General features: G+C 43.5%; 1 long non-coding RNA gene across 1 annotated transcript; it reads right to left on the minus strand.

The window, feature by feature from the left end:
- Nucleotides 1–5807: 5807 nt before the first annotated feature.
- LOC108493630 lies at nt 5808–9780 on the minus strand. Its single transcript, XR_001873547.1, has 3 exons — nt 9706–9780; nt 6856–6969; nt 5808–5922 (listed from the first exon to the last, which is right to left on the minus strand). It is a non-coding gene; the product is annotated as an uncharacterized LOC108493630 (long non-coding RNA).
- Between the last annotated feature and the right edge of the window lie 11587 nt (nt 9781–21367).

A 21367-nucleotide genomic window follows, 5' to 3' on the forward strand; every position in this document is an offset into this window, starting at 1 on the left:
GAAGAGATCATGACCTTCCTTGGAAAGGTGGTAACACTACCCCATTCCTGCTAACATCACCCGGCCAGGGACTAAATAAAGTGTTTTTACATGTCACCAGCACCTGAACTCCAGAATGGCAGCCTGGGTCCACCAGTAATTTCTTCTAACTGGCCTCAAAGGGAAATTACAACATCAACAGGGAACACCTCTTTTTCCCCCAGAGCTGCAACCAGCCAAGCCCTGGAACATCTTTCGTGAGGCGAAGGTTCCTGCATGGTGTGAGGTCTCCTCCCAGTGACGAAAAGTGTGATCTCCTCACCACGTAACCTGTTAGCCAGTTAATGGATCAATAGGTTAAAGGATCAATAGGTTAAAGTATCAAAAGGTTAAAGGATCAAAAAATCTCTTTGTCAAGAGGTGGCTGCAATGAGAGTAGCAAAGTGTTGACTGCAGGGATGCTCTCAGCTGTGTGAGAATGTTCCCTGCTGACCTGTTTATGTAAATTTCAGTGATTCATTCCTTCAGCAGTCACTGGGTATTGTTACACTTTAAATATAGAAAAGTGAGACTGGTACTGTACTTTCATCATCTAATATGGATTTTTTTCCTGTTTCTGAAGAAATGCAGAGAACTGAAAAAGCCACAAGCATTCCATATACATAAGAGCACTGAGGCTTGTTCTTGCACAATAACCTGTAATGAAACCTGGGTGTGAAAAAAGTATAAGTTCTTACAAACAAAACAAACCAAAAAAACTGGCACTAAAACCCCATCTATGCTCTTCTGACAGTTGGTTCCCAGTGTAAGGGGATGCCACTAACATGAAACCAGAGGTCACCAAAGTGAAGGCTGAGAGGAAGGAAGGAAGGGCCATGAAGAAGGGATGCTGCTTGTCCTTGACAATGTAGGTAACAATTGTAGGCTAAAGCTGCGTGACAGGGGAAGGCAGGCAGGAATCACAAGGCTGGGGAGAGGTGCAGCTCAGGCCAACGTGCCGTATATGGAAGCAGGCACAGGCTGTGGTACCCCGCTGCAGGCTGACAGCTCCAGGCTACAGGGACACTTTCCAAACTGTGTGTTAAAAAGTTTGTGGTACTCACTGTCTTTTCAATCTTAAAATGCCTACATGTAAGCAGTTTCCTTGTTGGCTAGTAAATGGAGCACACCGGCAGACAAAATTCTCTCTATAGCTTTACCTTAAACTTACCAGATCCATTGGCAGGTTAAAAAACAAACACATTCCTAGTATTGCCTTCTCTAACAAAAATGCATCTCTGGTCTGAACACATTATTTCTTCATTCCTCTCTTCCAAGACTAACTTGGTGCATGAGTTGCAAAAAGGGTGGACAGAAACTTTGAAATTAATCATGAAATGAAAATATACAAAGTCAAACTGCACAGCTTAAGCCTTGGCTTTCTCATTGAGCAAACAGTCCTTGGCCATTGTTACCTTTTATTGTACATGTATTATTTTTACATTGTGATGTTTCTATGTCTGCAGTGCTGGAAGATGAAAACAGTTTTCTACAGACTTAGGTAGATGATTATAAAGAAACTGAGAGTTTACTATTTTCTACAAAAATACGCAGGATTTTACCACTTCAGTTCATTCTTTTTTTGCATATTAGTTCCATGTTTGATCTGATATCATTATTTATTTTAAACTGGCACTCTTTTCCCCCCTCTCTGACTGTCATATCTCCACCAATTTCTGCAAATATGCAAAAATACTTTGATCATTTTAAGATGGAAAAATATTCCTCCTCAAGTCATGCTTCCTTCCTTAACTGAACAGATTGAAGTTAGAATCCGATTATTCATAATTAATCTCTGGGCGTAACAATGTTTTTATTTCAGCTTCAAAGAAGTGATTTCATAAGGGTTTTTTTCTGTATCTTTTATTTCTCATAGCTAATATGCTGCCCCAATTCTACAGACAGTGGTGAAATGCAAGGAGGTTTTTCTAAATTTTTATATATTGACAAAAAACCTGCAGTGAACACAAAAGACAACTGTTGCTTTCATATAAGATAAACTTAGAGAAAAACACCATACTGCAGCAAACCTACCTCATATATGTATGCACACGCAACACATACACACTTTCCATGAACCTGCACAGTAGCTAGAATAGCTTTTGTAGTGTTGCAAACAGGAAATACATTTATGGCCTCCAGAAGAACAACAAGGTCTTTTTATTCACATTCATTTTTCAGCCAGAAATATCACTATTTAAAACTCACCAGGAAGCAGTTTATACCTCTCAGAGAGGATCTGGTGAGTGTGTTTCATCACTTCAATTTTCTAATTCTTGTTTTTAATTCCAATGTTTTCCAAAACAGTGGGTATGCTACATACTCTAGTGTTGCTTATTTGAATCCTAATGCTGTACTTTGAAGGCACAGGCAAAAGTGTTGAATATTTGGCTTTCACTCTGAAATGCAGCTGAAACGCTCCGGAAGACCAGAAACTGTGAGGTGATAATATATGGGTGTAACTAAACAACACTCATGCAAAGCACAGTTGCCCTGTACTCAATATTGGTGAGGACTGTCTTCAGTTCTAGGGCCCTCATTACAAGAAAGACACTAAGGTGCGGGAGCAAGTCCAGAGAAGGACGATGGAGGTTTTTCTGGATCCCTTTCCCCACCCACAGCGTGGGGGAGCCCAGTTCTAGTTTCATCTCCATCTGAAGAACCATTCCGATGTCTTGAAGGATGGGGAAAGGGAACTCCAGCGACAGGGTTTTTCAGGCCCCGAGCCTGGAGGGGAGAGGTGCCCTCCCCTCCCCCCAGCACCCACGTGGCCCCATGACAGGCACAGAGACAGCACAGCGGCGTGGAGAGGAGGCAAGAGGGAGTTTATTGTTGGGGGTGTTACATTTATAGGGTTTAGGAGGATTCACAGAGTAACCAATTAGAAGTCTCAAGGGGCTTACAGGAACACCCAATCACAGGAAGGGGTTAACAAGGACCAATGGGGACACCTCAGGACACCTTCCCAGGACATTCCTGCATGGCAGATAACCTGTCCTGGGGAGTGTTGGGAAGAAGAAACACGTGTTTGCAAAGAGACCACAAAGAGCCATTTTAAGACATGTTTAAACAAGTTTCTCATCAGATTTAGTGCTACAGGTTTTGAAGAGTTTGGAGCACAAGCCTGATGAGAAGCAGCTAAGGGAGCTGGAGTTGTTCAGCCTGAAAAAAAGAAGGTTCAGCATGGACCTCATCCCTCTCTGCAACTTAGCTGGAAGAAGGCTGTAACAAGGTTGGTCTTTTCCTCCAGGTAAAAAGTGACAGGATGGGAGGAAATGGCCTCAAATTGTGCCAGGGAAGGTTTATATTGGATATTAGGGAAAATTTCTTCACTGAAAGGGTGATGAGGCACTGGGGTAGGCTGCCCAGGGAAGTGGTTGAGTATATCCTTGGAGGTATTTAGGAGATGTGTGAATGTGGCACTTGAAGATACAGTTTAGCAGTGAACATGATGGTGTTGGGTTACACCTGATGGTTTTAGAGGTCTTTTCCATCCCTAAAATTTCTATGAATCTATGAAAGCATGGAGGGGATGATAACACCACATAGTAAATGGAAGGGAATGTAAGAGGCTGGATCACAGAGAATGCTGAAAGTCAGCAAGGGTGTTTGAAGTTGTGTGGCTTGAATCAGCAATTGGTCAAGAAATCTGAGAACCGAATTGTTCTGAAGTGTGATTGCGCTATCATGGAATGAGTGGATTGGGGATGAAGAGTGAAAAAAGGAGAAATAGGTGGTAGGTGCCCACAAAGCAACATTAGGAGCTGTGTCAAAGCATTAGTAAAAAAAGCAAATATTAAGACTGAATAATGTCCACTGCTTTCCAATACAAGGTGAGGCCAAACATTTCAATTGCCTTTCATCCAACAGAAGAGAATGGGAAGGCTACCTTCTTTACAAGCATCTTAACTCATGTGTGTCGTTTCCAGTTTTCCATCCATAGCACTTTATTTAAAGAGTTTGCTTTCCTGATGATAGGGGATAGTCCTCCATTTCTCCTATGCTCATGGCTGAGCTCCCAGATATGAGATCTCTTCTTTTGGCAGTCTGTTACTATAGAGAAAAAGTAAGAAGTGTATACATCCATCATGTCACAGTGCTAGAAAGCAACACCAGGTGCCTGTTGGAAGAACAAAGGAAAAATAGAGCTGTTGTTCTCCCTAACAGAGATATATGTGGTTATAGCAGGTTGCTCCAAAACAAGAACATTTCCAATGCAACAGTGCAGCCACAACGGCAAAGGCTGTACAATGGTACAGCTTTCAAAGATGGAAATCAGTCACAATCTAAATGGTAGGGAGGACTGAGAGATGCACAAATACCGTTTGGTAGCACCAGAACCTATGCTATACTACTCAGTGCTAATAAGGGCGTTGAGTTGGGTTTCAAGTCCCCTTAAAACCATAGCTTGGCTTATTCTTTATCTCATGACATCTGTGCTGAGTTATAAGGTATTAACAAGCAGTTGGCTGAGATCCTTTAACGCTAGCAGTAAATCTGCCCTCTCATCTACTATTTAGGTTTTTTCTGTGTTATGAACTAATGCTCTCTCAGAAAAACTACTTATCTCCCTCTCATTTTCATTTTCTGAGGACACTTTGCTTCCTCTTGGAATATGAGCGCTAAGAAATAAGTTGATCAGTTTATTAGTAAGAAATTAGGATTTTTTATTATTATTATTATTTTCATGTTCATACTGCTGACAGGAAACAAATATCTGACAAGCCTCCCACACTGGGATCTGTAAGCATATCCAAATACCAATCTGCTCTGATACTGCCAAGGGCAACAACCTATTACAAGGGTGATACTACTACCTCTCAACAAACCCATAGCTCTTGGAGGCACTGAGTGGCAGAGGAAGGTTTGTCTTGATTTCTCTGTAAATGATTAAACAGTCCCAAGTGATCCATATTTTTGTATTAAATCAGAATAGGGTCAACAGGCCCCAGAATCATAGAGTAAAACATCTAAATATGAGAGCTTGGGGAAACAAAGCATCCATCTCAGTGTCATCTCAGACCATAGTTTAGCAACCACCTAAAATTCTATTCACTGCAACTTGCACATCTTAAATCCTAGTAAGAAATTACAAACCGTCCAATCATACCAAAGGAATGTGATGTAGGTTACAGTGCATGCTCAGAGATACATTTCAGTTTCCCTTGTCTTCTGCATTATCTCTGGCATTTCTGCAATGTGTATGCCAAACACAGCACTTCCTGCACAACTGAAAGAAAAATTGGTTAAGAGTATGTGAGATTTTTAAGGACTCTGTTACATATTAAGAGCAAACTCTACAAACATACAGTTATGTGAGAAGTTTATACATTTTACAAACATAGTAATAATATAGAAACAGCCCAAACGTTTGGTGGCTTAGATCTCAGATCACAACCATTTTATCTCACTTATTTATAATCTAATCAAGCCTATTGTTTAGCATTTCCAGCCCTGTTGTGTGAGCAGTAATACAGAATGGGGTTTCTGTTCATCAGCCAACATCCAATCATAAGTGTGGATGAAACAAAACACTAATTTGGTCTTACTTTCTTTTAAAAGTATAAATCCTTTGCTAGAGAAGAGCAACACATTTAAACAGTTGCAACACTTACTTGTTTCACAGTAACAAGAGGCAGTTTATAGTTGTAGCTATCTACATAAAGTTTCATGCTTATCAGACACCCCCGTCTTTTCCAGAAGGAATGAAGGAGCATTGTTGGTATTTGTTTCACAATCTCGTCAGTAGCTTGCTGGCTTAAAAACGGGTGGCTGGTAGAATGAAGTGAGATGGATGTACACACACCAGGCTGTAGGCACAGAATATATGGTGATGGAGGGGAGCATCAGAAAGTTGGGAATTAAAATTACCAAAGGCAGCCCAGCAGTACTGCAGAACCAGTCCTATGCACAAATTAGAAAAGAGAAGTGTTAAAACAACATGAACATCAAAAACACATTGGTATTTTTAATAAAAAGTACTGTCTAGCAATGCCTGTTTGACCAGATCTCATCAGCTGAGTCATGATGGATCTGACCAGTAGCTGAAAAAAAGAATTCTAGAGAATAAGGAGATAGTCACAAAAACTAACTTCAGTAATTCAAAAGGTAGCGTTGTTCCACATTGGTCAGAATTAAACCAGTGGGAATTAGAAATTATGGAATTAGGAAATGCTGTTCAGCTGTCAATGCAGAGAAACTCATGTCCATATGAGGTAGCTAGAAAGTTGCCATTGAGCTTCTCAGAATGAAAGACTAGAAGTCGAAATTTCCTGTTCAAATTCCAATATAAATAATTACACTCTGGGTATATTTCTGCAGCTGGATAAAAAGCATTCCTCATTTCTTGCACTATATTTTTATGCTGTTTGAGAATTGACTTTTCTTCATTCCTGCAAGGAAGTAGTTCCTTTTAGTGAAGGATGAAATGATAATTCCCATGCCTGGCTTTTCAAATATTTGGAGATTCCTCAGGAGGGCACAAACCAGAATGAATATCATGAGCATCTGCTAACTCTCTTGGCAGCTAAGGTAACATAAGTATCTGTTTACTTGGATTGCCTCTTAGAGATCCAGGGGATACTGATCTGTAGGGATCTTTATTTTCCAAATGCAAATTGTAAATATGTTTGGGTCAGGCATACAACACATACTTGCAGGATTTTTTTATACCATCTGTAAAATATTAGTTGGCAGTCCATACTCTTGAATTTAGGCAGATTCCTCGTGATTTCTCATAGTTTTTTCCTTTATTGCATTTTGTTAAAAAATAAAAAATGACTGTTTGAAACAACAGAAGACCAACTCTGTCAATAATTCAATAAATCACCCACTTACCAGGAACAACATCGTGGACATAAGGGAGCCCATCTGGAGGGTTACTTCACTTTCAAAGACCATCTCTAGGGCCAGTAACACTTGAAGTTCACTGACTGCTGGAACTTTGAGATACTGTATATTTTCAAAAAGAAAGAAAAGGATAACTGTTACTAAATTGTCATATTATTTTCTAAGGTTCCATCAATTGTTACTTTGACAGATCAACTAGCAATAGTCACTGAAACAAAATATTTTTTAAAAATTGCATTGCTTTATGGTCATTATGTATCTATCTAACCTCTTTCAAGAAGTGTAGGCTTCATCTTTCTTATTGATAATAATCATTATGTACTGACTAACTGAACACCTCAAAGGATTAATTTAGAGAAGTAGACCTTGTTTTACATTAATCCTGGGAGAATTTTTCATTACATGCTGCCTGTGAAAAACAACATCACCAAATGCAAGAACGATGTTTATTGTTGGTATGACCTAAAAATAAATTGTATTGTTGTGCAACACTGCAACAAATGCTGTCTGTTCTAAGTATTGCACTGTGTTTGTGCAAAACTACAAATCATTCTGTACGTCAGTGACAACAACAATAATACACAGTACTTAATAGGAAAAACAACTGAAATTCATGGAAAGATATCAAGTAATCAACAGACATTGTGACTACAGAAAAGCTGCTCAGGGTTGTAAATGCCAGCTTTTAGGAGAATTCTTGAGTGTGTTGTTCCCAAAGGGAAGACATTAACCACTGCTCTGGGCTGTGCATTCCTGCATGCCAGAAGAAACTATTGTAATTAAGATCTCCACTACTGTAATGCAGATAAAGGAGGTAGTGTTTGTGATTATTCCAATATTCATCACTCATGTGAAGAGAATTATTGTCTTGAACTGGTATGATACTTTATCAGAGTGCTTCCATATCTTTTACATTCTTGGAGGACAGATTACTCCACAACAAAATAATATTATGTATGAACTGTGGCAATCACGTTGAAACTGTTTGACTGGGGAAAAGGGTTACAATGACAATTAAAAACTGGAGTTTTTAAATCAGTTTTATGAGAACAGTGGATTGCAATCCCAAAAAGCCCAAGGTTTGCATCTCAGCAGAGTAAGTATTACAAAGTGAAGAACCTAGCGTGCACCTGTGTGCACTCGCAGGGTCTCTAACAACTGATCAAAATAAAATGCGATTTGCATCTGTTGGAAGGAACAAACTCTTTCTGTATTCACTCTGATATCAATACCTATTCCATAAAGCACATTTATCTTATAAGCTAAGAGGGTAAGAAGATAATTAGGGAAATTCCTACTAGTACCTTCAGCGACCTAAGAAGCAGACAAAATTAGCTCTCAGATTCTTTCCTTATTGGCATCTGCTGAGCAGTATTGTTCTCAGTGGACCTTCTCTGGTACAGCAGATTGAAAGTCAGTAAATGCTTTATATGTAAAATAGAAAGAAAACTACTTGTGTGGGTATTAAAATCAGCTTCTCGAAACTGTGTGTACGTGTAAATATACCTAAGTGTACATTTGATCACTTTTCCTGCCTTTCATAGTCAAGAGAGACTCCAGGGAGGAAGCATCATGATGTATTAATTTCTGCAGAAATACTGAAACTTCTTCTGGTGCCGTGCAATATCAGCCACTGCTGCTTTAAGAAAAATAAAATAGCAAATATCTACTTGCTCAATGAAATGAATATTGAAATTCTCAAAACATCTTCTGGTGTAAACATCAACAGGTAAATGGAATTTCCATTCACACTCTCACACAAAATATGACATTATGGGTATTAAATGGAACAGCATAGTCATTTGATGTTTTTTTCATAAGGCCAAATGTTTACTGAAGTTGGCCTTTATTATTTGATCTTATACTGAATTCTAAGCAGGACGAACTGTGGATCTGAACAGGTCTTGGCCGATTCAGCATTGTGGGCAATAAGTTCCTCACAGGTAACTACCAGGTGGAGCTAAACCGCAACTGTTGCACACCATGAAGTACCACTTACAGTATGCAGACAAATACTTAGCTTGCAAGATAGGTAATTTACATTAATATTTATAAAGAACTTCATGTGCAATAGTGGCAGCAAGCAAGTGCTAGTTTTATTATAATTCTGTTCTGGCAACCAGTGGATACATTCTTAAATGTCTTTGGACTTTATCGCACTGAATCCAAATTAGCAGGCAAAATACATGTTTGCATTACAGGTCATTAGAAAACATTTTATATTTTCATTTTGTGTTACTGTTTCTGCCTGGTATGTCCTGCCCAGAAACATATTTTATATAACTGGACTTCTGATTCACACCCATTTGTGAGTGGAGGTTCTCAGCCAGAGTAAAACTGGAACATAAATAGAGAATTTTCCAGGTTCAGTCACATTGAGTGAAGGGAGCTTCGTGGTGGTAGACAAAATTAAGACTCTCTTCTCAACTCCTTCAATTAATAAGAATGGATATTTCATACTAGTTTTGTATTTCTAGCAGCATTAATTTCTCCTTGAACAGTATTAGTGAGACAATACTAACTTTTTTCAAAGACAAAAAGATATGGTACTAGAAGTACTGCCTGATTTGTTCTGCAAAGCTCTCTTGCAGCTGTCTTGTTACATTGCTTCTCTTAAAAACTAAACCTCTGCAGCTGTTACACAGAATTGAACTGTTTGATTTTGAATATTAGCACCATTATTTGTATAGTCTAAGGCCACCATGAACTCAGTGTTTTTACTGATTCAGTCTTCAAAGATTTTTTTTCTCCATATATCTTGAAGTAAACAAATTGGCTTACAGTCAGCTAGACCTACCCAGTCCAGGCCTGGCTACTCATCTGAGCAATAAGGTTTACCTGAAATGCTGTACAGCACATTGCTAATCTTGAAGTCCAACACTCTGAACTCACAGCAAGATGTGCCATTTGTCTTTTTAGTGTTGATAGTTGTAATACAAAAAAAAAAAAGTAGCACTCAATTAAATGCTATGAGTAACATTTACTGTTCTTCCTAGGTTTCAAACAAGTGAAATATATATAAACAGTTGCACAGGTATATAAATAGCTGCATAAAAAAGAAGGAACACACATTCATAATGGAATCTTGTCCTTTCATTGTTGTTGCCTCGAAAATCAACCACCTTTTAGATCATCTGGTTGTCCAAGTCCTTGAGCATATAATTACATACAACTAACTGATGCCTTTGTTAACCTTTTTTCCATTCTCTGTACATTTTTTTTCTCTGCATACAGAACAAGGCAAGTCTGCAATGCCTACATGCATGGCGAGCCATCATGGTAAAGTCATATGCACAAAAAATACATGTTTGAACATGCAGCCTGCTTACATCTGTGATGGCAGAGATCTTCTGCTGTTAGAGCCACTAGTATATGAGAAGACTAGGTGGAAATTTTTTGGTGGTTCTATGAAGGAAAAGAAAAAGAGATCTCTGGTGCAAACAGCAAAGTTAACTACAGTGACAAGTTTCTCACTCCTGAACCTTTGCATTTGCAGGAATCTGCTCTGCCAATTACTAGGCAACAGCGAGAGACATCTCATGCTATGTACATCACAATGGGCTTTTCATGGATTTGGGTAGCGTCAGAGATCTGAGACAGGTACTTGAGGTTCCATACTCGATGGAAGACAAGGGCTTGATAACACAGGCTATGCTACACAAACATGCTCCAGCACTGCCCATGCTCCAAACTAAATGTTATGCAAGCAAGTCAGCACAGTGAGCACAACCTAATATCCTCTTCATATTAGCAATACTGATCGACTTTAATTTAGACTATGTTAACTACCCACACTGGAGCTCACTAGGGCAATCGACTATTTTGGAAGACAGAGCAGAGCATGCCTTTGTCTGTCCTATAACAGCAGCCTTGGAAAGGCCTTCAGAGCAAGCATACAAAGTGGCAGGACATTTTGAGCAGCCAAGAAAATACTAGGAATGTACCTTTAGCCACACTCCTCCCTGGAAATTAGGACTCTTAGTCAAACCAGACAAAGGCTTCCCCCAGCTCCCAGTCTGCAGCCTGGACCCCAGCCCTGGTGTACTTTGGAGATGTGGCTATCTCCAGGATATCAGTCCTTAGAGACAAATGGAGTTTCTCATGTCTTGAGGAGATTGACACCCACAGGTCTCACCTTGAAACCAAGCACTCAGGCTGTTGGGCTGTTCTGAAGAAGATGGTATCTACCCTTCTTTCCAAAACCATTAACTTTGAATGAGAGAATGAACCTCTTCTTTAGGATTTTTGGGTGGAACAGGGTGAGATCCAAATCCAAGGCTCCTCTCTCAGAGTTCCTTAGTGTTCTGCAGTCAAACATAAAGATATCACAAAGCCTCTGAGTTGCTCTGAAGCTTATTTGAAGCAGTTTCTTAAACTCTTCCCAAGGCTACTGCTGCAGACAGCATGGTGGGCCTGACAGGCTTGCTACAGCCACCTTGATGTTCTTAGCAGGGGCTGAAATGTGGGCAAATTTACAAATCTAGTGCTTGGACCTAACACTTGGACCTAACTGTCCAAGAGGAGTTCAGGGAAATTTAAGAGAAGTTAGGAGTTTATGCTCTTCTAGCATTAGGAGTCAGCTACATAGCAGATCTCTTTAATTTTGAATTTGTGTACAGTTTATGTGCCCATATGGTGCTTTGGGTATCTAAAACCTTCTCTGCCTCTCTTGCAAAATAGGCAAAATCAAGTTAGCTAAAGCTCCTTTGCCACAGACTTTAGCTTAAGCTGATTTCAGTGCAAGGCTTACCAGAAGAGATTTTACCTAAACCCAGTACAGGCTAATGTTAAAACGGGAACATAGAAAAGCAGTGGCAGTGAAAATCAGTGGCTGATTGTTACACAGAAGTATAAGCAAACAATCCTGTGTTTTCTTCAGTTTAGGGTTATGATAATATCTTTCATATTCTGGGGTGAATGTAACAGTTAAGATAACCTTAATGAGTAAGTCAACATTCTTAATTGATTGTTACTAAACAAAGGTTGTGCTGGTACAGACAGACCTCAAAACAGGAGCTACTATCACATTATTTAGGTGTATTTTTCCAAGATAAAACTTTCTTTAACAGGAATATCTTCTTTTAGAAAAAAAAAAAAAAAGGGACTACGAGGATGGGTTTAAGGCCAGAGACATCTTTCTAGTCTCTCTATTTCCATTAGAGGTGATTTATGATAATGTGGTGCAAATATGCAAGTACAGGCATATTCAAGCACAGTATAATTCATATTGTACTACGCATACAAAGTCCACGTAGTAAGTAAATCCTAAAAGCTGAAAAAGCACTAAGGGCTGTAGAACCCACAAGACCCCTTCATCAGTACCAGTAAACACAGAAGAATCAATATGAGGATATTACTCAACAGTATCCAAAATTATGAAAGGAAGTTAATATGTTTAATTGCTTCACTTTTTCTGTCACATATTCCCAAATGCTGACTCTGAATCTGCAGTGACTGGACCTATCCAGTTATCAGATCACAGAATCACAAACTGGTTGAATTTGAAAAGGACATCTGGAGCGGAGGTCACATAGTCAAACCCTCCTCTACAGCCAGTTGCCCAGGACAATGTTCAGGCAGCTATGGAATGAAAGGAGTCTCCAGAGCCTCCCTGGGCAATCAGTGTCATTGTTGGGTAACTCTCACAGGGAAAAATTTTCTCCCGATATTTGGAGAGAACTACTTGTGTTGCAGTTTGTGCCCACCACCAATTGTTCTGTCTGTGTGCCCTCCTTTCAGGTATTGTACATATTAGTAAGATTGCCCTGAGCCTTCTCTTCTCCAGGCTGAAGAGGGAAGTCTCAACTCTCTCAGCCTTTCCTCGCAGGAGAGATGCTCCAGTCCTCTAAACACCTTTGTGGCCCTTCACTGGACTTGCTGCAGTATGTCTATGTCTCTCTTGTGCTTGGGAGCCCAGACCTGGACTCAGCACTACAGGTGTGGCATCATCAATGCTGAAGGAAGGGGCAGAATCACCTACCTCCACCTGCTGGCAACACTCTTTCTGATGCAGCCCAGGGCACCATTTACCTTTGCTGCAAAGGAAAAACTACTGGCTCATGTTCAGCTTGGTGACTACTAGTACCTCCAGCCTTTTACTGCAAAGCTGCTTTCCAGACCTTTATTTTGCCTAGAAAGAATTTCTACTGATGAAAAATCAAACTTCCTAAGGAAAACTCTCACAAGTGAACTTCATATTGCCATAACACCACCAGCAGTGGCAATTACCACCTTACTATAAATTAAGTTTTCAGTAGTCTTACAGCATCTAGCATGTCTTCCCAGTACTATAACTCAGAAAGCTCCAAAGGCAGTTTATGCTAATGCTTCAGGACTCCCACTGCTGGAGGATTTGCAGTAGTAGCAACACAATGGTGAGAGATTGATTTCAAAAGATCCTCTCTTCCTGAGGAGAATCGTCCAGGGAGAAAAGTACAGATGTCTTCAAATTCAGCTACCACATTAGGAAAGTCTAATGTAAAGTCAGGCAACACCCACCGCCTCTCCCACCCCCCTCCCTTCCCCCTTTTTTTTTATTTCTGAGGAAAAACATCAATAAAGGGGAGGGAAATGGGATGCCTGAATAAAATACTGTATTGGGAAACATTTCTTTAAAAAATAAGTTTTGATTTTCAGGATGTACAATATAAGCAATTGTTTCCCTCCCTCTCACCCTCCCTAAAACCTTCTTGTCAAGAACTGCTGTGCAGAAAATCTCAAACGATTAAGTTAGAGAAGAATAACCTGCTATCTTGGCTTTGGGGGCTTTGTAGAAAATTAAATTTCAGTAGCTGTATATACACAGATGTCAGAAGACATGGTGGAACAGGAGGGGTGGTGGTGATGTGGTAGAGGACTACTGCAGCTTTACCGCAGCAGTAGGGTGATGCCTCACCTCTTGGCATGGTCTAAAGTTTTGGCCATGTGTTAATGTGGCAAGGTCTCAAATTACGGGTTAATGTAACATTTCAGTTTTGACAGTGGGTTAGAAGTTAGTGGGGCATACTCTCAGTTCGAAGGCCCTTCAGTGATGGGTTAATTCCACTTGAGCTAATCTATTCGGGAGCCTCTGCAGAGAAACACCACCTTTCCCAAAAATAAACCCACGGCATGCAGCAAAGGAAGCCACAAACCCATAGAGGTCCGGGGGCCCTTGGAAGAAGATAAAAGGTGGGGGCCGGGGGACACCAGCGGCGGGACCCCAGCGAGCAGGCAGGCAGGGGGAGCCAGGGCAGCGCCGCTCCCGCCCGTCGGGGCAGGGTGCGGGAGGAGGACATGGAGGGGGCGGCCTTGCCTGCGGCGCAGCGGGAGCGGGAGGGAGGAAAGGAGGGAGGGAGGAAGATGGAGGCAGTCGAGGGCATCCGAGGTGAAGCAAGGCGGAGCCAGCGGTGGGGACGCCCGTCCCCTTCCCGGGGAGGAGGGGGCGGAGGGGCTGTGGTTGGAGCTGGAGCGGGGGGGTGGGTGTTGGGACAGGGGTATCTCTGCCGCACACGTACTGGCGCGGCCGCGGCGCTATTAATAAACCTCAGGTGGCTGAAATATGGTCTCCCCCGCTCCCAACAAAAGTGTGCTCCCGTGGATTGCCAGCCTTAGCGCTCTGCCGGCTCCCCACGCCCCGACAGCCCACCCCCCCTGCCGTCCGTTGATGCACTCTGCCACCCTTCCAAAACCAATAAAGACAATAAAAAAAATTTAAATTTAACATCCATTTTCTATATTTATTATTAAATATGCATATACTGCACTTATTATATATGTATATATTATAGACACGCATGCTTGCATGTACCAATATATGTATATAATATGACGAGCATACATTTATTATATATAAAATATAAAAATATATGTATATTTTTATGTGGCATATCGTATATAGCGTGTTATATTCTATATATTTTTTATTTTCTATATGTAATCTAAATTATTTTTATGTATAAAATAACGTGTTTTGGGTTTTTTGTGGGGCATTGGGTTTTTTTGTTTGGTTTTGGTGGGGGTTTTTTTGTGGCAGAAGGTTGAGAAGGATGACGCCGTTTTCTTGCAGGGGCCTCCCCGCGGTGAACTGAAAAAAAAAAAAAAAAAAAAAAAAAAAAAAAAAAAAAAAAAAAAAAAAAAAAAAAAAAAAAAAAAAAGAAAAAAAAATAACCTCAAATAGCAGTGATACACCACGGAGAGGAAAACAGCCGCAAAGCCCCGGTGTGGCGGGGGCCGCGGGTGAGGGGTGTGCGTGGGGGGACTCTCACGTGGGCCGGCGGCGGGCGGGGGGCGGGCCCGGCACCCCCGATCTAGGGCAGTTCGTTCCGTACCGGGAGCGCGATGTTCCCGCAGCGCGGGGATTTCTGAGAACTGGGGCTGTGTCCTCAGCTGAACCCGCCGCCGCTGCCCTCGCACACAGACCGCGCCTTAAAGCGGCGATGCCTCCGCGCGGGCCCCACCGCGCCGCCGCCGCACGTACGCCCGCAGCCCGCAGTGCGGAGCGGGGCCCTGCCTGCACTGACCGGCTCCCCGCCCTCGGGAACCTCGCGCTCTCCTCGAAGCACACGGACTGCACTTCAGCTCATTGTGTTTCCATCTTTATCCTTTTTTTTTCCTTTTTTCCCCCTTTTTTTTTGCAGCACCTGGTCCGCCGAGTGAGCTCCCCCAGACTGCTTACTTATCACCTATATCACAGCACCCCTTCCCCGTGACAGCCCTCCACGGTGGAACGGCAGACTGCTGTCGCACCAATTGGTGCTATCGCACCAATGTTAATTTGGAAATTTCAAAGGCCTTGCATACAATGGCACTCAACGAACTTACTTGAAGAGCTCTGACCTAGTGCTGTCTGATGGAAATGACGAGATATTTTCACCTCGTACAGTGGTACAAACCTTGAGAAACAAAGGCTGGAATGTTTGATTTGGTGGGGGGGTTTTGTATCAGCTTATGAGAACAGTCTGAACCATTGAATCAAGTGGAATCACATCCTTCAAGGCTAGCCATAAACTGAGGTTGACTCCCAGTCCATATTCTCCACATATGTTATGGCTCCTCTTCTGCCAGTTCATTTTTCATTGGATGTCTTTGCTATAGTCAAAGGTAGATGTTCTCAAATTAACTCTAGTCTAGCTTTCTACTTTTGAACTTGAGGCTCACACACCCATATGCACACAGAAGGATGGTGTCTGATGCAGTGTAATCCATCTGGGATCCTGGGTGCATACTGAAGCAGCTAGCCTACGCTGAGATCAATGCTGCCATGGCTACACGACTATCTGCACCCAAACTAAGTTTAAATGCAGATTCCTGGTGCCCATGTGGGCTGTAATTTCACTGAGGCATAAGCATCCCCTGGGTACTTGCCATCGCAGAGGTAAGATCCGGGAGGAACGAGCCATCCCTCTTACCGAGGTTCAGGATCAGCTGAATTGTTGACAGTTAGGGAAGGAAATACTAGAAAGACCTCTAGACCAAGACTCATGATCAGTCCCATCATGCAGAATATGGGCAGAATTAAACCAGAAGAAGTTAAAGGTAAGAAAATTCTCCAAGTAGCAAATGGTATGCCACAGAGTAGTAAACACAGAAAGAGCACAGCTCTGTATTCACCATGCTTGTTCTTGAAGGAAATTGAATGCGAGATGGATAATCCTCATACTCCTGGATTCTGAGGCCAGAATTGTGTTCGGTCAGAAGCCTTCTACTGTGAAGCTGCTTTTGAAATGGAAGGACAATTTGCTAGGAGTACTCGCTGTGTCTTGCAAGCCTTTATACAGCAACAGTTGTGCTGATTCTTTCTGATCTAAAAAAGTTAAACTTGAAGGTTTCTGTTACATCAGATGGCTTTATAAAGCAACTTTTTGTCTGCTCTGTGTATTCAGTGACTGAGATACATTTCTTCAAAAGGTTAAAATACTTCCTTCCTACTGCACCAGGCTTCACAATGGGAGCTGTGTCTGTTGTCTGATGGGAGAGGTTGTCGTATTTCCCTGATAACACATGCAGACAATCTGGGCAACACATTGGTAGAAAAGATACCACATACATGCAAAATACTTTACAATGTGTTCCATTCTGTAATGTTGCCAGAATATCAGTCATGAATTTTCAGCATGACTGGGCTTTAAAAACATAGGTCAGCAAACAGACCATTTATCTTGACATATAATTTCAGCCATTTCTAACCATCAATCAGTCCCTCAGCATCTTGTCAAATCATTTGGAGCTTATATCAAGGGTCCTGGAGAATGAAAAAAGCCAAAGTAGAATCTTGAGTAATGTTTGGAGCCTCTGACACTCAAAATATTAGCAAACACTAATACAGAAGCAGGATGGCTTTCTTCATTTTGTCTTGGCAGAAAAACACCATCAGAGAAGAAACCTCTGTGCTCTGTAGAACAGCCCACATAAAGCAACAGAACAAGGTTTGAAGCAGAACACATGACTCCTGACAGTCTTTGGGAACATATTTGCTCCTCAAAAGAAAGTCTGGGACACAGTGCCACTAAAAGTCATTACACAAATTGGCTTTTGGAGTAAAAAAACTTGAGGGCTCTCTCAGACTCTAGGTTTCTTCAAGTGTGCCTGCCAGCTGCTTGCCTGTTATCCTCATCCTCCAAAAAAACCAGGGTCAGGGTGCACAAGATTTGGTGGGGGGGGGGAGGGAACTGGCATGCTTTTTATTCTGAAAAGTTCTGGTTTTGAAAGCAAAAGACATTTTTGAAACCCTCAGAAATAATAAATAGCTCTTCTTCCTCTGCAGCCTCTCCTCTCTCACAGAACCTGTGTACATCTCTCTGGTGAGGAATGCATAAGCACTGCGGGAAGGGTCCTTCTCCTTCACAAACACAAACACATAGACTTGTTCTCCCTCACCTTCTTTGCAGGCTCTTGAATCTCACTTCTCATTTTTCTCTTTGCTACTTCCCCTGCAACATGTCCTTGCCCTCCCCTCAAGCATGAGCCCCTAGCAACCTGAGCCCTTACCTGTGCCTTTCTCACTCATCTGGAGGTCACAGCCTTCATTTCTTACACCCTCTATAACAGTTTCTGTCTGTGCATCTCTCCTCTGACCCAGAGAACAAGCAGCTGCCTCAAAGGTGGCTGCTGCCAGCTTCCACCCTGACTGCACCCAGACATGCTATGTTCCTGTATCCCTGGACCACACAGAGGGCAAATATCTCTGCCCACCAAGAGATGGTTTGGAGCTGGAAACAGCAGGCTTTGGCAAGTGTGAAGCCCAAGGTGTGAAGGCAGTATCAAAATACTGTAATGGGTCTAGAATCATGGAATGGTTTGGATTGGAAGGGACTGTAAAGATTACCTAGTTCCTACCCATCTGCCGAGTCTTACCTCTTACCCGTACAATCTACGAGTATTGACCCTAGGTATCGCCAAAAATTAGCTTTGCTGTGAACTAAAAACTGAGCTATGGATTAAATGAATGCTCCAAAACCATATCCAAATGTTACCATCACCACAGTCCAAGTGACAACTCCTATAATCTGGATTATATGGAGATAAAGGCGTTTGCAATCACACTCCCATTTCCTGGCAGACGTGTGTTCCTATTCAGAAAGTAGTTATGGTCATTTTGACACTTTCTCCAAGTATAAAATTCCACTGGCATCATTTCCTAAGTGTTGTTTAGACCTAATTAGCTTGGAGTCTTGGAGCTTTGGACTACTACATACATCAAAAGGAAAGGCATGATTTTGTCTTTAGTACACAGTGTATTCTTGGAGGCATAATGGAATTATTTTAAAAGCTTGGAATGCTTCCTCATTATGGAACTGGTCGCAGGTTATTTTCTAATTTTCAGATGCCAAGAGTTAGCTTAAAATAAAACAAGCTTGCAAACAAAAAAGGTTGGGCTCTTTTTTTTTATTGGTTATTAACATTTCCCTCTCTGAACTGTGTAAATTAATGCAAGAGGTGTGTAACTGAGGATTTTCTAATGTGAGAATCTGACATAAAATAGGCAGGTCACCTTCTGGGAAGCAACTTTCATGTCACTGAAATGTGGATGAGGACATCTCCTAGCAGGACTTCTAGAGAGTGTCAGCCAAAGAAGTTCTGAAAGTGCTGTGAAAAAAGATGTTGAATAGATAACTTGGGAAGATACGTCCTGGATGTCCAGATTAATGGACCAGGGGTGCATCTTTCTGTGTAAAATGCTGTTGCCCCTTCGAAGGAAAGAGAAGATTTTAGGCACAGAAAAATACATATAGCAACAGTATTAGTGGTACAGGAATGACGCCATGGTACAGGAATGACACCACCTTCTGCTCCTCCTTCCTGGAGATCACAGCTTCTTACTCTGTCTAGTGTCTCCTAAACACCAGAGGCCAATGGATGCTGGATCAGCTGGGTAAAAATTCTTTGTGAGCTGGTCAAGAGTGACATTCTTCCCTCGGTGACTACCTTGCTAGGTACATTGCTCTATTCATGTCTCTATTTGATCTTCATCACCCTACAGACGATGATTCACTTACAGACCTAGTTTCCAGTTCTGTTGTTTTGTTTGTGTGTTTTGGCTTTTTTTCCCAGCTATGATTTGTAAAATTATTTCATCTTGATGCCAATTATCCATGCTAAAGGATTACCGCCCGAGGTTGCACGCAGCGATCTGGCGTGCACACAAAATGGCTGACATCTACTAATTTTTATCTCCTGCAGGAAGCGAACAACACTGCCTCATTTCTGTAGCCGCTTCCTCATTATTTCCACATACAGTTCATGAGATTAATAGCAATCCATAAAACCCTTCACCATTCAGGCCCTGCCTGTTTTTGCAAGGAAGGGTGGGCTGCAGTTGAGGACAGTGAGGTTCAGTGAGGAACTCAGGGCTGCAGCAGCTCAGTCTCCGAGACACAGTTCACAAAAGGAAAGAAAAGCTCCGTGGTCTGACAGGAGTGCTTCTCCGTCTAGATATGATTTCAGAGACACCTGGTTTTACTTTGGCTAATTCTGTATGGAGGCCCCTGTGTACAATTTCGAAGACAGAGTCTTTCCCTGTTATGCTCTCTCCTGACACTTGCAAAGCAGCAAAACATAGTGACATACTTCACACCTCAATACTACTGGTTTATGGATGATGACAACATCTTTCCCTTCTTTTAAATCATGTTTGATCCAGAAGATGTTTTCCTTTTTTCCAGCTGAGCTCAGGTCAGTAAACTTTCACAACACTCCATAAGCTCTGCACATTCGCTGAAGCAGATGGAGATATGGGCATGTTATTTGGACAGAGTTGTCAGGTTTTTCGGATTCTTTTAATCTGGACGACACTAACCGAATGACAGGATGAAGTGTTTAACTAACCACACCTATCTTTGCCAACACTGGCGACCCAACAGCGAAACTTTCTTATAAAATGGCACTAAAAATCTTCCCCTGACGTGCGCGCCCGGGGGGTCACTCCGCCGAGGTACCTGCGGGGACACGGAGGGTCCCTCTCTGCCCCGCCTGAGGGAGCCGCGTGTCTCGGTGGTGACACCACCGCGTTTCTCCGAGGGGATTCATGGGGTCCTGCTCCCCGCACAGTGTCCGTGCTCCCGCCTCCTGCTCTGTCTCGAGGCCGTGCGGGAGCCCCATCTCACGGGTCCCGGCGCCGGAGCCAGTGAAGGGGGTGTGGTTTCGGGTTCGCGCCCGGGTCACCGACACCTCGCTCGAGAGGGGCATCTCCGGCATGGGGCGGGACGGGGGCGCTCCGCCACCACACCTGCCCTTTGCCGGGAGCGACACGGCTGGGGGCCGCGGCCGGGACTCGGTGCCCGCCGCTCGCCGTTCCCGGTTCCTCCCGCTCGTTCCCCGCTCCCCGCCCGCCGCTCCCCGGATTTCCAAGCGCTGCGCACCCTTCTTGCCGCGGCGCTGATTGGCGGGGCTCTGCCAGTGACATCAGCCGGCTCACTTCCCATTGGTCGGCCCGTTGCTGGGACCGTAGGACTTACGGGGAGCCACTTAACCCGCTCGGCGCCGCCGCCCCGCGCCGCCCTCTCCGCAGGGCCGTGGCCGGGGGGCGCCGACGGCTCCTGAGCGGCGTGGAAGGGCTGGCGGTGCGACTCCCGAGTCGGGGAGCGGGGCCGCGACGCCCCCGCCGCCGCCCCCCTGGTAGCGCCCCGGCATCGCTCTTTTAAGCGGGCGCCCGGAGTAGCACGCGGCCTGGGGAGGGAGCGCGGCGATTGGCGGGGCGGCCGCGCGGCGGACACGCCCCTCCTAGAAAAGGGGCGCCGTGAGTGGCGGGGGGAGAAAGTAAACAGAGCCGGGCGGCCCTGCCCGCAGACCGGCCGGGGCGGGAGGGGCTCGGCGCCTGACGTGATGGGCCCCGGCGCGGCCGCCCCCGGGCAGGAGCACGCGGGGCGCGGGGCGGGCGGCGACGCGACGGGCGGTGTCCTCTCCCCCGGCCCCCGCGCCGGACCCGGGCCGGCCGCGCGGGCGGCGCTCCCCCCTCGCGGGCTGCGCGCCGCCCCCGGGGGGCGGCGGTGAGGGACCTGCCCGGTGCCCCGCTATTTATTCG

The sequence above is a fragment of the Lepidothrix coronata genome, unplaced genomic scaffold, assembly GCF_001604755.1.
Source record: "Lepidothrix coronata isolate B3197 unplaced genomic scaffold, Lepidothrix_coronata-1.0 Scaffold18, whole genome shotgun sequence".
In the NCBI taxonomy this organism is placed as follows: domain Eukaryota; kingdom Metazoa; phylum Chordata; class Aves; order Passeriformes; family Pipridae; genus Lepidothrix; species Lepidothrix coronata.